General features: G+C 40.8%; 1 protein-coding gene across 4 annotated transcripts in view; it reads left to right on the forward strand.

Annotated features, from left to right (window-relative positions):
- ARHGEF9 (Cdc42 guanine nucleotide exchange factor 9) overlaps positions 1-13,192 on the forward strand; it is a 3,179,575-nt gene that overhangs the window by 154,782 nt on the left and 3,011,601 nt on the right. The gene's annotated exons all lie outside the window — the stretch shown is intronic.

Consider the following 13,192-nt stretch of genomic DNA (forward strand, 5'->3'; position numbering starts at 1 on the left):
CTACGACGCAATGTGGCACGGCAAGGCATCTCCTGAAGTACATTCTCATCTGCTGTGCCTAGGACACTCTGCATCACCAAACTTGGCAACTCACTGCCAGTTACCGCCCTCTGCAGCAGTTCTGCTCGCAGTGTAGCAACTTGGGCTATTGTTGCATCTGGCCCATGCTGGTGGGGCAGTGATTTCAGCAGTTCCTCGCCTTCTTCCTGCCGTACAGTGATGGCACGACCCCTACAGGCCTGTAGTCACCGCTCAATACATGCCCAGTACCGTTTAGGTGGCAGTTCGCGCTCCAAATGGTAGAGGTATCCCTCCACTACCAACATTGGTTTGCCCCGTTGGCTGGGCACTGTGCTATACTTGTTGCCAAGCTGACCAGGGCTATACCGGTACATAGCTTCCATCATGGTAACAGCACTTGTAGATGGCCTCTCAGTATCCATCACAGCAGGTATAGTTGGGAACTGGATGTACAGATGCCACTGCTACAGATCACTATCAGTTGTACCAATATTTACACTGCCCTGTGTTGGACCCTGTGTTGTCGTACCGCCTGGAACAGCTCACTGTGCAAATGTCAATAGTACAGGTTCGTCTATCTGCTTGTCATGCTATAGAGTGACTATATGCAGTTTAGACAGCCATGGGGCTAACAAATGCATATACTGTGGTAAGCATCCACCTGTCCTGATACAAACACAGTTTCTACATGTAGTGTACATGTCCCTTTTAACTCCCAGGTGTACCTGCTAGCCAATCAGGGCATGGGGCCCTATCTCAGTTTCAGTAACAGAGGTTATTTAGGGAAGTTGCTCAGTTGTGCACGCTTCTCTGCCTGAATGGGCCTACATACCTGTGTACACCAGCCCCAGGAGACACTGGATGGGCATTCCAGAACTTACCAAACACACATGCAGCTGTTGACTAGGTGTGGGGGCTGACACTCCTGTCTGGCATTGTTCCCTGCTTCACAGTTCCCACCTGCCAGTTTACTAGGGGGGCCATACCTGCACTGATGCTGTGTGTTGCACTTATGGCTGTACAGCAATTTGTCTGTGACTTGGAATGGACCTATTCCAAATACTGTTAACCAGTGGCACAGTCTGTGTAAAGTGCTGTGCATAGTTTGTTGTGTTTGACTATGCACGACCCTACAGTAGCATGTGCTTTCTGAGGGGTCTGAAGTCTGAAACTCCTCCTTGTGTTGAACTCCAGTCACTATCTGTGCTATTCCAGTTGCAGTTCAACCCTTGCTGTCACTGATCTGTGACCGTGCTACATCTACACAGGGACATACTGGATGTGAATGCGCATGTACACAGACAATGCTGCAGCTGCTGCTACTGTGGATTATATCTCCGGTCTACTGTGACTGTTTACAGTTCGGGATTGCCTGGATCTCAGCTGATCTACTGGTAAGTTGTTTAAACTGTACTTGTGTTCTGTGTATGCATGGGGTATCTGTGCCTGTGTTTACTTATGTATTGTGTATGCGTGGGGTATTTGTGCTTGTGTTTACTTATGTATTGTGTATGCGTGGGGTATTTGTGCTTGTGTTTACTTGAGTGGTGTTTATGAGTGGAGTATTTGTGCTTGTGTTAACTTGAGTGATATGTATGGGTGGGGTATTTGTGTTTGTATGCTATGATGTTTATTATGTAGTTGCCGTGTGTGTTTGTATTACGCGCTTTTTACTGTTTTGGTTTTGCAGCGTAGCCGCTTTAGGGGATATCGCTATGTGTCTGTTTTTCTTCCGACGTGGGTTCCGACGGCAGGTATGTCTTTCGGCCGCACCGCTCTACGATCTAGCGGTGCCGCAGCCTTCTTGTTTCGGCGATGTAGCTCGCGGGCAGTCGTCTCGCGATCTACACGCTGGAACCCCATTACTACTCTTGACAAATACAGCAGTCAAGTGCACAGTCACAAAAAACATTCCATTACATCTGCTGACCAAATGTTGAAGTACCATGTATCATGTCTTCTAAGGAGACCTCTAATGTTACCAATCACTTTTTGAGTCATTGGTTAGCAGTCTGTATTTGTCAGTATCACATGTTGTTAGTTGCTCATAAAGCTGCATTTTTATTTAGTTGATGCAAGCAGTTGTAGAACTGCACTTTTGTGGCAGTAGTGTGACTGGGTCATTAATAAAAAAAAAAAAAGTGTGTGTGTATGTATATATATATATATATATATATATATATATACATATACACAAGAAGATGGGGACATAAAGGTTCTCATATTAGGAGGTATGGGGGCAAAACAATCCTTGTAAGAGGTGGTTCAGTTATAGGATGTGAATGTTGTGTGGCTGGACTTTTGTTAGGAAGTACTTTCAGGTGTTTTTCCCATGTTGCTTTTACATTTATGTTATGTATTGCCATATGGTTGGTTGTACATTTGGCTGCATCCGATAAAAATCAAATCCAGTACATTGTGTAGATATATTTTATCTACAATTTTGACACATTTGAGCTGTTTATCTACAGCACTGACATGTCAGCAAAAGTACAAAAATCTTCTGACACCTTCTGTATGTATGCTACTAAAACTGATGAAAAGGTTTACTTAGTGCAAAGGCCTGGCACAGATGTAGGTCATCCAAAACACCCTCTAACCACTTAAAGCAATCTTCTAAGTGAAAATATACACCTAGATTAAAAGAAAAAATATATTAATTAAAAAATACAGAACAGGCCACATTTCCCATTTATTTTAACATAAGAAGTGGTTTAAAACATACAAAATACCTACAGAACAGGCCACATTTCCCATTTATTTTAACATAAGAAGTGGTTTAAAACATACAAAATACCTCCCTAAAATTAACCATCATAAACTATCATGAGTCGTAGAAAACTCCAGTAGTAACTCCAGGAACAGCTATCACTCCAGCCCATAGCCAGTCCTATCTTGTGTCTCTCTCTCTCTCTCTCTCTCTCTCTCTCTCTCACACACACACACACACACACACACACACACACACACACACACACACACAGTTTAGAAGTTGTCAACACTTCCCAATTAAACACCAGTTTTCTAAAAATGAAATTTATTTTTAATATGAAAAAGTTAAAAATAAAATAAAACACCAGAACTAGCCAAGCAGAAAATAACAGACCTGATTTAAATTCTTTCCTACCTCAGGTATCACAGAATTATAAAACTAACAGATCCTAACATAACCCTCATTAAACTACTAAAACCCATCCAAAAATTAACTGACAATATAAAAAAACCTCAAAATTAGACTGAAGCAGACTGCAAAGCCTCTCATGAGATGTTCATTTATAAAAATGTTCACAAACTACCTAAAATCCTATTCAGTGAAATTTAGATGATTAATGTAACCCACTTGAAGGTAGTAGAAAATTCTACCATTAAAAACACAGAAACAATGGATGAATGGAACATGTGGGGTTTGGTTTGTGTGATACATGAAATGCCTTCTGCTGCAGGATAAACGCAGTTCATGATTTGTGATTTAACACTTCACTGCAAAACCCATTCTCTAAAGTCACAGTACAAGATCTTTCATGCTTCATACAGCAATCTCCATGAATCCTTCACACACGCACCATGCAATACCAAACCACACCAAACATACCTCTCTACTATCCCTAAATTTGCAGAATATCCCTGAATTTGCCTCATATTGTACCATTGTAAAAAGTTTATTTTCTGGCAATTTTCTTTGGTTTATAGTCCATCACTAATACCAGTCATTCTAATTTTATACTTGTCAGAAAATGCACGTTGATGGAAAATGTTGCTCTGTTAACTTTTGAAAGAGTGATATTTAAAACTTGCTCCTGATTTTGTATCTTTGTACCCCAGTATCTGTGACTAGTCACAGAATTTTTAGCAAAGAAATTAAGAGGAATGAGTGGAGGTCTGGTTCGGAGGATTGAAATATCTTGCACTTGCAAGGGGGTGGGAGGTTGGCATAATAGTTAAGGTGTTTACCTTACAGACACAAGGTATAGGGTTTGATTCTCACATGGGGTAATTGGCTAGGCTTGAAATGGCCCAGAAGGGCGGTTAGCCTAGTATGAACCTATGAACTTCAGGTTTAAACACCAAGTTTCATGATGGGTTGTAAAGGCACAAGTCACAAACTGAGTTCCCAAATCCTACAGTACAGTATATTTCATGTTTCACATAAACCAAACCTCCACATTATCCATTCTGTGTGCATGTGTGTTTTAGGCTTGAGATCATTTACTATTGACTTGAATTGACTTTGTTGTGGTTTACATAGCAAAAGTTTTTGTGAATGGAGTGTGTGTTGGGGAGTTTTCTCTGTAGTACTGAAGTACAGTATTTTTGTAGTGTCCATTTAAATGTTTTTTAGTAGCTCATTGACAATTTTATTATAGTTCGTACAAGTTTATTTTAATGTTGCTTGAACTGAATTAGGTCCTTTCTGCCAATAATGCCATTTTCTGATTGAATAGTTTTTGTTACTGTTTTACTTTTTATTCTTTTAGCTCAATATTTCCATTCTAATATGAGTGAATTTCATTTGTAGGGGGTTTCTAGCCAGTGGTGTTTATTTTATATATGCACAGAGTGAAATTATTTTTTTTCTGTTCTATAGAGCCTTGTTTTATTTTTTTTACTTCTGATATTGTGTCAAGAATAAGAATGTAGATAAAAGATGTATTTTAGTGTTCCGAGTGCTTGTTTTTATCACAAATATATATCAGAGCTCTCTAGATGCACATTGGTTGATGTTGAGAAGGACAGTGTTGAAGGATACTTTTGTAAATGACATCTAAATGTGTGGTTTGTCTGAGAAATGTACGCTGTTTTTCATAGCAGAGGTATGCATAATCATTGCAATGGCTAAGGTCCAGAGATAAGGCATATCATCTTTGGACTGTGAACCCTCAGTCTAATGTTTAAATGGGGGATATGGATAATGGGGGGGGGGTGTAGAGGCACATTTGATAGGCAGTGATGTTTTCTTTAACACCATGATATACGCTGAGGGTTAGAAGGATAGATTGTTCTATTGCAGATACCACTTCGACATACTAGGGGAGAATGCTATTTCTCCCTCCTACACATAAAAACATACACAATTCCATAATTTCAGAATTTAGTTGTAGATAAGTTTTGAATTTTTCTTTTTTTATGTAAAGAGTTTTCATTTTTCTTTTGCACTGTGTTAGCTGATATCTCCGAGCATGATTTACAAGTCTCATTATGCTTTTGTGTGCACTTTTTTATACATCTAGCATGAACACATGACTCCTCTCACTTACTTAACTGGCTCATTTTTATATAAAACAAAAAAATAATCTCAGTAAATGTTAGAGATCTAGTACAGAGGAATTTGTTCTCATGTATTTATTTCTAGCGTGGCATCCTTTGCATTGCTAACAACTCCATTAAATGTAACCTAACTTTGCAAACCATTGATTGAACACTCTAATGTAATGATGTAAAATAAATAAATACATACATAGCATTTAGATTACAAACTAAGGTTACACTGCACATTTTGTGCATGTGCGATCTACTGTGTGAGAATTCAGTCTTATTTCTACATATAAAGTTATCAGTGGAGTACGGCTATATTTGATTAGCTGGATTGTTCCAGGAACAATCTTTTGTAAATGTTGAATTATTCTAGCAAGTGGAAGTATATCATAGGGAGAGATTTGTCTTTAGATAGGTGTCTTGTATTGGTTTTCAGCTTGCAGTTGGCTTTTCATAGAAGGACTTGTGTTTAAGATGATTAAAAAAGAATATAAACTTAAAATTAAACTGTTGGAGTGCTCTGTGAGGTAGACATGTTCATTTTTGTATTCTGTTTCTCTTGCTACAAAAATTTCCATGACATGACATGAATGGCCCTCTCTGTTTAGTAACCTGGGTAGCGGTTCAACCATGGCAACCCACTGATCTTTTAAATGGAGAGCCAGAAGACCCCCTAATGAGTTGAGTTGATGAGCTAGGGTGTGCATGCATTCCATTTTTTTTCATTCTTGCTGAAACCCCCACAATACCTTGCAGTGCACAGTAGTACAACATAAGCTTTGTAGTTTATCAGCATATGGACAAATTAAAGATAAAGGAAACATACCTAATGAGAAATAAAATGTAAGAAAAAAAATTGGGTATAGTGGAGGTGGAGCGTTTCTTGTCTTCCTTTTCTTTACTTGTTATACCAGCAGTGTTTTCCCTGTATGTTGATCAGGTGTAAGTAACCCAATGCAGACAAGATGATTAATGCTGCATTCTAAATAAATATAACATGAAGCTGGGAGAGCGTAATGGCAGAATTAGTAACTAACAGTATTAAAATGTATTTGTAATATCTGTTTTGGGAGTAATGGTGTCATTAAACTGTCTATTGTTTGGTGCTGTGTGTGTGTGTGTGTGTGTGTGTGTGTGTGTGTTGGCCCTTTAAAAGAATAGGATATAATTTTACATGTGGTTTTTAGTCATTATTACAAGCAGACATTCATTTAATGAAAGACAGAAACTAAAAAATGCATGCAGGAATCAATCCATATTGTTTATAAAGGTCTGTCTGAGCACTTTTTTTGTTTAAGTTTGTGTAAAGCTCTTCTGTTGACCACACTGTCATCTTTTTAATACTTAAAGTCCAAAATGGAAAGCAAAATTTAAGGTTGGTGGTTTGTTTTCAAAAAACAAGAGGTGTTGGCTCTAGAAAACCAATTGATGCCTTACCATTCTGGCAGGAGAATGTCTGCTTTAAGGATGAGCTGTTTAAATGATTGCCATCATTTTTCATCTACAAATGAGAGCTTCTACAAGTACAGTAGTCTAGTGTTACAATGCCCTCAAAAGCTCAAATTGTTACACGATCAAGTAAGAAGGACACACTTTAGTAATTTGCTACAGAAGATGCATGAATACCACTGAGAAAATGAAACAACTCTGCAGACACTTTTGCTATAGTAGATTTGCAGAGTGGAACTTGTGTATATAGTCTGATCGTGGAGTACAGTATTTGTACAATGGAGTACAACACCATAACTGTCTTGCCCCCAGTGCTGTGCTACTTCAGTGAAACAGAGCAGGCTTTAGTACACCCCATTCTGAGATGTACCCAGACTAAGAACCAACAGAAATAGGACAGACTCTATACAAATGAGCCTGGCCTCATATTAGCAAAAAAACTAAGCACTTTTGTCAATTCGTTACTGTAGGACTTCATCAGAGTAAATGTAGTTATCACTTGCCACTCTTTTTAAAAAACAATCTCCTCCCATTAGGTATGCATACATAAGTTAATCGTTCAACCTTACAGAACCTTTTTAAATTTAAACACACATTCCCTCCTAGTTATTTTAAATACAAGGTATATACCAAAAACACACACACACACACACACATATATATATATATATATATATATATATATATATATATATATATATATATATAAAATGTATATATTTATATGAATAAAAATATATTCTTACATGGCTACATTTGTTTTTGTATAGAAGTGTATGAAAACATAAATATATTGTGCATGGGTCTACTTCGAAAGCCTGACTCTTAGATGACCCACTTTCAAAATCTTGAGATGAAAATCACGAAAGTTCAGAAACCTGAATGTTCAGTGTTTACTAGGGTGAGTAAACACTTGGCCAACATGCCTTGTTCTCCACTGTAGTGCGATCCCAGAGTTGGTATATTTAGTTAGGGGGTATGGGGGGTAGCCCCCCACCTAGGTGGGTTTTACTTACCTCTGAGTGAGTTTCGAGTTGGCCACGTATTTACTTGGATATTCTGCTGTGTTACATCCAGTGCTACTGTTTTTTTTCTCATTTGCTTCTTTTTGCTCTGCTTATTTTATTGCTTGAGGCCATATTTTTTGCTTATTTTCGTTTTAGTGTTTATGCCTCAAGTGAACATGGCAGAAAGTATGATGGAAGAAACTTCTGAAGAGATATCCAGTCTCAATGCTAAAACTTCAAATGGACTGAGCACACATTCGTTGGAACGTTTTAACACTTTGTTGAATTTGAGTAGTAATCTGGATATATCTACAGATGCTGGTAGTGTGGAAGATGATCTTGCTAATCGTGAAGGCTTTTTGGTTAAGTATAAAGATATAGAAAATAAACGATATAAATTTAAGCGACTGCAATGGCAGCACTTTCATCTAGAAGCCTCACTCAAACAAGGTGCTGTACCGAGAGGCCTGAGGGTCTTAACCATGCCCACGCAAACCTATCCAGAGCTGCTTAGACAATGGCAATTAATTAACCATGAATGCAGTGCAAGGTATCTGCAGCTGCTTATTGTTTTTTTTTTTTTTTCGCTTGCAAGAGGAAGAACTAATGTCTGATATCAACAGGTTACAGAATGATATTTATGGTAATTCTTCACCAACCGTGCTAGGTGATAAGAAAAGGTTGCAAGTAACCAAAGTTAGAAAGTTGCAGAGAGACTTTGGTAACTTCAGGAATGGCAATGTTTTATCGTGGAATAGAAGCATGAATAATGCACGCCCTATACAGTGTGAGGGTGTGGTTGCTGAGACTACCAGCAATGTTAGCAATGAGTCCGCCCCTATTGTTTCTGTGGAACACTTCTTGCCCCTCCCACTTAGAAGTGAGCCAGAACTAGGAGGCAGTGTACTGACAGCATTTCCTGTAGTGGATTCTCAGTTGGGGCATGATCCTGCTACAGGTAACAGAAATGATATGCGTAGCCTGGTGTCAGGAACTGACCGTAAGCATGAGGAGCAGGTTGTTAAACCTAAAGAACATAGAATGCAATGGTTGAATCTTGCTGCTTTTAGCAGTAAAGACTCTACACCAATGACATCGGACATGAGTTGTATTTTATCAAAGAAAAAACATTCCTGATCAGGGGAAGGTCCAGGAGTCGCATGAGAAACCGAAAAACAAGGAGAATGCAAAGCACTGAGGATTGGAACAGAGGGGGCAAAAGATCCAAACAGGTTTGATTTTTAACATTTTGATGTATGAATTGACTGATGCTCAGAGACTGTTATTGAGCAAAGGGCTTAGCTTTGTACCAGCTAGAAAAGCACAAGTAACTGATGTTCTGAAAGATTTAAGGCTATTTGCCAGGACATTGACATTGCATGTGTTTTTTAATAATGCAAATACTGCTCAATTGATTTAAAAAAAAAAAAAAAAAAACGGTGCATTTCTTCCACCCAGCAAAGCTATTATTGATACCTTTGTGGAGATTTGTGATAAACAGATCAGGGATCAATTTGATAGTGAAGATTAATGTAAACTCTTACCACAATATGTCTAAAGAAGAGTATGATGTGTTGAAAAACTGAGAGAATTAGCTTCCATAGAAGTCGGACCAGCTGACAAGGGTGGGGTAATAGTTATTTTAGATAAGGAGCTGTATCACAGACAAATGTATGTTCTTTTAAGTCAAAGTGATACTTATGAATGTATATCAGTAGTTACTGTTAAAGCTGTTATGGATAGGATAGCGTTTCTGATCTTCGATTAACTAATATGATATCAAAGCCACTTTTTTTTGAATATTTCTCAGTTGAACATCCAGTGGTGCCAATTGTGTATGGTTTGCCAAAAGTTCATAAATGTCTTGGTATTCCACCCATGTGACTTATAGTCTCCGGCAGAGGCTGGGCAATGGAACCCCTATCCATTTTTATTGAAAAGAACTCTCATATTAGAAGAGTGCGAGACTGTTTTAAGGGACACTAAAACTTTTTTAGAGCGGTTACAAATGAAATGGAAACCTGACTATTCTGAATGTTACTTTGTTACTATGGACATTGTATCCCTGTTCATGGTCGTACTGAATCAATGGGGTATTGATAGCATTAGTGTACTATTGCATAACAAAGTGGTTCAGGGTGAAACAATACGCTTGATTTGTAGCTTATTGGATATTATTTTAAGTAATAATGTTTTTATGTTCAATGATGAATACTACATTCAAAAGGATGGAGTGGCGATGGGCACAGCCTGTGCCAACAGCTACGCCAACCTTTCATTGATGCAATGGGAAACAGAGTTTATACTCTCCAACATGTCCTATGCCAACTCTGTCTTGTGGTATACTAGGTTTGTGGATGATATTTTTTTGTTATGGCAAGGAACTGAGACATGATTAAGAGAGTTTATCCACTATCTCAATACAACCACTGATTTTCTGAGATTCACATACAATTATAGTTTACAACAGGTGGAATTTTTAGATGTGACTGTTAGTAAGCATTCACTTAATACTGTTAAAACTAGTTTGTATAGGAAACCGGTTAGAAATAATAACCTATTGCACAAAACAAGTATGCACCCGAATCATTGCAAATGTAATATAAGGACAGGTGGTCAGGTTGATGAGATTACATAATGATGATGCAGAGCTGAATTCAGCTGTAGAGTCCCTTAAATTGGATTTTATAGAAAGGGGTTATAAAAGTAAAGATATAGACAAGTACATTAAAGAGGCATGGAAAGATAGACATGCCAGGTGTAAACCATATTTAACCAACAATGCAACAGTATGTGATCCACATGTAGGTAGTGTTGTTGAGAGTAGAGAGATGATACGACAGATCACTAATGAGTAGTAATGACGTGAGAATAAATTTGACATATGCCAGTAATATAAATATGATCTGCGATGTCATTAATAAAAATTGGAACATACTTTCTACTTTGGATGGGTTGCAGGAGATAGGAGACAAACCTAAGATGTTATGTGATCCTATCTCGCCTACATTCTGACTGATGGGTTCGGAGCCGATCCCTCGGCTCCGACTCGGCACGCTTATGCCAAAGAGCGAAGTCTCTTATTGGCTGAGCTTACTATATCCCAGGATGCACCACTACCAATCCCCCAGATCTCGTTTGCCGCTAACAAGTGAAGACGTGGTCTCGAGCTGGCTGAGCTAAGTAGTGATTATTTTCACTAACTTTCTGTCAGGAATTTCTTTATTCTTCAACTAAAAGCTGTTTTAACAGCTATCTTGTGTTTAGAGTGCGTTTGAAGAAATTTACTTGGTAAATTCTTGTGTTGTGAGTGTTGATTGACTAGGAGTACCTCTTGTGTGGAAAGGCCTTTCCCGGTCTTTTTGGTTGTTAGGTGACTTCTGTTCTGTTAGGGATCTCGGATCCTTTATACTGCTGATAGTTTCTTTTTCTTTAAAAAGAAGGACAAAGCAGAGAATTTCTTTTTCTGTCATATTTACAGTATTTGTACTGTGTTTGGCTAGTTCACTAAATAGTTTACCGGAATGTCTCAGGCACCTAGGCCTTCAGGCTTTAAAAAGTGCACCAAGTGCAACTTTAAAATGTCTATAACAGATGACCACTCTCTCTGTGTTTATTGTTTGGGTGCAAAACATTTGCAGGAGTCCTGCAGCGTGTGTCACGCTTTTTCCTCGAGGGTCCTCCAAGAGAGGAAAAATAAGCTCATATTAAAAGGCCTTATAAAACCCTCCTTTGAAGAAGCTTTAGCATCCTCTCCTTCTCCTGCTAAAAAGAAAAGGGCGTCGGCTCCGACCAGTCCGTCTGATCCGACCGCCAAAAGACATAGGCAGGTTTCTCCTTCGGCTCCAAGGACTTCGGAGCCGAGGGCGGAACGGTCTGCCTCGATGCCACCAGTCTCGACTCCTCTGGCTTCGGAGCCGATGGCTGGGGTATCGAGAGGCAGGTCACCTTCGTCGGCTCCACTGGTATCGGAGCCGATGAAGGTTGTCCGCTCAGACACTTCCTCCTCGGCGCCGAAGTCCTCCTCGGCACCGATGGAAACTAGTTTGGGTATTCCTTCGGCGCCGATAGTCATAGAGTCGCCTCGGAGCCGGTCCCCTAGCCCCTTGGGGCCATTGGAGAGGCCATCTCGAACCCGTTCAGTATCCTCTAGGTCATCGAGGATGTCAGATTCGGACATAGACAGGGTGCTCCAAAGACTGTTCCAGTCCCCAGTCTTTCAAAAATTTGTTTCGCTCCGACCCAGTTGGCTTCGGAGCCGACGACCCATGCCCATGTCATTGCCATTCCTCCTCCGACCACTTCGGCTCCGGAGCAGGTGCTGTTGGAGCCGGTGGAGGTCTTAGGGTCGGCTCCGACCCTTACTCCAACCCGGCCTTGGTCCGAGTTTGGTACACGGACTTCTTCGGCTGGACCGGGGTGATGTTTGGGACCTATGCTGTCGGTTCCGAGCCTCCCTCTCGGTGCTTCGGCGGGACTTCCGTCTGCTATCATGGCTCGGGACCGGACACTCCCAGGATTCTGGGGTCCGGCTTTCAGAGCTATGAGGAGTGCCTTGGCCAAGTCTTCTTCGCCATCTCTCCGGCTTTACTGGCACCTTCCCTGGGCCAGGAGACTGGGTCTTTGGCAGTTCCCCTGTCCTTAGGCAGTGGAGCCCCTGGGCCTGAGGTTATCCCCACTGGGGGTTCCCCTCCTCCTGGCTGTTCTTCCACGTTGTCATCAGAGGAGCCCCCAAGGAAGAGATCGTGCAAGAGGAAGCACGTGGACTCCTGAGTCTATTACATCGCACACTGATCTTGATGATGCGGAGGGGTCCCCGAAGTCGTCCTCGGATGATGTCTCATTTGCAGACATTTTAGAGATCCTCAAACAACGAGGCGGCTGGATATCCAAACCCCTCTGCTGATGAGTCAGTGCTTCTCAAGGCCTTTGGGGCTCAGCCCTCCGCCTCCTGGGTGTCTCCGCCCTTCGACGAGCTCCTGGATTTGGTTTGTCGGAGGGCGTGGGAACATCCAGATACCGTGGAACCAGTGCCTTCTCGTCCTAACAAATTTTTGTCTGCCCCACCCGAGAAGGAGTTCCTAACTAAAGGCGTGGCTGTAGATGCCATGGTGGTGGCATCTGCTACACAACAGGACGTGGCAGAGGCTTCAACGTCCGTCCATCCTCTTAATAAGGAGTCTAGGAGCATGGACGTGCAGAAGCGCACCCTGACTTCAGCGGACTTTACTTTAAGGTCCCTGAATTATTTGGCACATTTTACCAGGCTTCAGAGGGATCTGGTCAAGGAGCTGTCAGATTCCTCTCGGGTAACCTACCTGAGCAGCTAGCCCAGTCGGTTAGCTCTCAGTTGGCTATCCTTACTTCAATTTCTAACTCGTCCATGAGGCTCATTTCATATGCGGCAAGGGGCGGTAGAGCGGCAGGCACAGGCGTGGCTCTCACGGAGACAAGCCTGGCTC

The sequence above is a fragment of the Protopterus annectens genome, chromosome 15.part0, assembly GCF_019279795.1.
Source record: "Protopterus annectens isolate FY-2018-M chromosome 15.part0, PAN1.0, whole genome shotgun sequence".
In the NCBI taxonomy this organism is placed as follows: Eukaryota; Metazoa; Chordata; order Ceratodontiformes; family Protopteridae; genus Protopterus; species Protopterus annectens.